Here is a 2,757-nt window from a genome sequence, read left to right as displayed (position 1 = left end):
GTGAGCAAAGGGTAACTTTTATTCTATCCTACAAAAGATGCAGCAAACACAAAGGACTCATGGAAGACGATAAGCAATGCAGGAAACACATACAGGTTTCACAATAGCTTGTAAATGTAGTCTTCCCCCTTGCTCTGCTAAGTCCAATTTCCCCCCTAGGTTCTCAAGCCTTGTAAACTAATAAATAGCATAACTCTGGAATTTTGACTCTCCTCATAAGGGAAAAGCACTTAGTGTTTTTAACTAGGCAGTATCTCCATCTTCCCATAAGTACTTCCTTCATTCTATAAAGGTCCATATAGACATTTGCCACCTGGCTGCATCCCTTTGGACTTCTCCGTCATGCCCTACCCAGGGACCTCTTCACCCTGCACTACCACATCAACCAGCCTTGGAACTCACACGTCAGCAGTATGCTGCCTGGAGGCCCTTCTGATTGGAGAAAAGAGCATCCATTTAAGGAGGCCAACCATCTCTTCACTTCCCACCCAGCTGTACTCCTTTGAACTACTCCATCACACTCCCATACTGAATACCTTCTCTCCACCCCTCAGGCTGCCCTGCCCCCGCACCAGCTTCCTTTTGTGTATTGTCATCTCCTATTAGATTGTAAGCTCTTTGAGGGCAAGGACTTCCTTTTTCGTGTTTGTATCCCCAGTGCCAAGTATGGTGCCTGGAACATATTAAGCACCTAATAAGTGTTTATTGACTTGATCTTATTGACATCCAGCTTTATGGTATTACTCTGAGGCATTGGACTTCCATGAAATGAAAACAGAATTGGGGGTATTGGTGAGACAACCTCACTGAGTAACTAGTGATAACCATAAATCTAGAGACCTACCTTAGTGCTCAACACTAGAATATCCACATGGCCCCCCAGATGGAGGATGAGCTCCTTACATAAACCAGCACTCTCACTCCTTTCTGCCATTCTTCCCATAGAAATCTTAAAAAGCAGTCTTAGAATTCCAAGTTCCAAAATGTCTAGCCAGTGGATTTTGGGGTGACATCTGCTGAAGCATCTCATTTCCATGACAGCATGGGTTGCATTGGGGAAGGAGGACTCAGTCCTCAAGCTCATAGCCTATCCTTGACTCCTCACTCTTACCACTCTTATCCAATCAGATGTCAGCTCCTGTTAATTCTACCTTTGTAACATCTCTCACATAGGCCCCCTTTTCTCACCCTGCTCCAGTCCATCCTCCTCCACTCAGGTGTCAAATTGAGCTTCCTAAAGTGAAGGTCTGACTATCTCATCCCACTCCCACCCTCACCCCCATTCAATAAATACCAATGACTCCCTCTAACCTCCAAGATTAAATATAAAATCCTCTGTTTCAACATTAAAACTCTTCATAACCTGATTCCTTCCTACCTAACACCTTATTCTCCTCCTTGAACTCTACATTCCAGGGACACTGGCATTCTTATTGTTTCTCAAACCAGACACTCCATCTCCTGATAGTGAATTTTCACTGGCTGTATACCAGGCCTAGAATTTTCTCCCTGCTCATCTTCATCTCCTGGCCTTCCTGACTTCCTTCAAGTCCCAGCTAAAATTTTACCTTTTCTAAGAAGTAATCCCTCTTAAAGATAATATCTTCTCTCCTCTCTTGAAGGAAGGCATCTCCAATTTATCCCGTCTGGTTTGTACATACCTAATTGTGCATTGTCTTCCCCTATGAGATTGTGAACTTTTTGAGAGCAGGGATTGTTTTTTGCCTTTCTTTGTAATCTCAGTGCTTATTATAGACTTGGAACATGGTAGGTGCTTAATAAATGCTTGTTGACTTGGAGAAAACATATTTGGGAAAGAAGTTAACAATAGCAGTGATTGGGGCTAGGAATTTCCTGGTCACAGCTATGGAAGAAAGGCAAATGCTTTCAAAATGGAATGAAAGCAGAATATTTAATACGGAATAAAGTTAGGTTCTGGTCAGTGCTTCGATGCAATAGAATAAATGTCTTAATAGAACCAGAAATCAGGCTCAGTGAGACAACACAAAGTAGGTTGGTAGCAAGTACAATATTGGTGGCAAGGACTATGAAATTATGCCCATGTTGATATCACAGGTCTGACACATACATTGTGTATATGATGTGCCCAGTATATACAGGAACACTCTCATATTTTTAAAAGTATCTTTGTGTTTTAATTAAATCCATGATAAGCTTTTAGTTTTAAAATATGAGTTGTGTTATGTTTAGAGGCAGCTAGGTGGCACAGTGGATAGAATGCCAGGCCTGGAGCCTGGAACACTCATTTTCCTGAGTTCAAATCCAGCCTTTGATACTTACTAGCTGTGTGACCCTGGGCAAGTCACTTAACTCTGCTTGCCTAATTTCTCATCTGTAAAATGAGCTGAAGAAGGAAATGGCAAATCCCTCCAGTATCTTTGCCAAGAAAACCCCAAATGGGGTCATGAAGAGTTGGAAGTGACTGAAAATGACTGAACAACAAAAAACTATGCTTAGTTTTAGTTAAGTTTCGGTGTCTTTCGTTGGATGAGGACGTTACTTGTATTGTCATTGATATGGGGAACTCCCATGTTAAGAAACTCCTGCTATCAAAGTAGCTAGACACAGTCTTTGAAACTTAGTTATTGTTTAGTCACGTCCAACTCTTCATGATCCCATTTGGAGTTTTCTTGGCAAAGATACTAGAATGGTTTGCCATTTCCTTCTCCAGCTTGAAACTTAGAGAGATATCTAGTTCACTGGGGGATTAAGAGACCCCTTCAGATTCACATAGCC

Source organism: Vombatus ursinus, unplaced genomic scaffold (assembly GCF_900497805.2).
Source record: "Vombatus ursinus unplaced genomic scaffold, bare-nosed wombat genome assembly UNPS02009835.1, whole genome shotgun sequence".
Lineage (NCBI taxonomy): Eukaryota > Metazoa > Chordata > Mammalia > Diprotodontia > Vombatidae > Vombatus > Vombatus ursinus.
The sequence above is the reverse complement of the archived record's forward strand: the minus strand, read 5'-3'. Positions refer to the sequence as shown.